Source organism: Pteropus alecto, unplaced genomic scaffold (genome assembly GCF_000325575.1).
Source record: "Pteropus alecto unplaced genomic scaffold, ASM32557v1 scaffold312, whole genome shotgun sequence".
Classification (NCBI taxonomy): Eukaryota; Metazoa; Chordata; class Mammalia; order Chiroptera; family Pteropodidae; genus Pteropus; species Pteropus alecto.
Window position 1 is genome coordinate 2,006,528 of NW_006433948.1, and position 465 is coordinate 2,006,992.

Sequence of the window (465 nt, forward strand, 5' to 3'; positions counted from 1 at the left end):
ACTCACGCCAGGAGTGAGGCTGTCCCAGTCCTACCCCATTCTCACTCTGGCTCTCTGGCTCCTGAGTCTCCTTTACTTTTGGCGCGCCAATGGATTGCAAACACAGCAGGCATGGTCTCATTCCAAACCCAGAACTGTTTTAATTAGTTTAACGTCTGTTAACCGCTTTGAAGATTGAAAGCAACAGATAAGTACTGGATGAGGTTATTAGCAACTGCAGTTAATTGCAAACATTTCTATTAATACTAGCTTCTGCCTCCTTTTCTTTGCTTTGCAAGGTTCCCAAATTCTTCTCGGCCTCCCCCGTCCTTTCCTCCCCTTCCCCGTACTGGCGCTAAAAGGTTAAATTGAGGCGGAGTCCAGGCATGAACGACAGCGGCAACCACCAACTGAAACGGGGCAAGCGGCAAGAGCTGGGTGGGGCCACCAGGCAGAGGCAAAGCCACACGCCCCCAGGACCCGCCC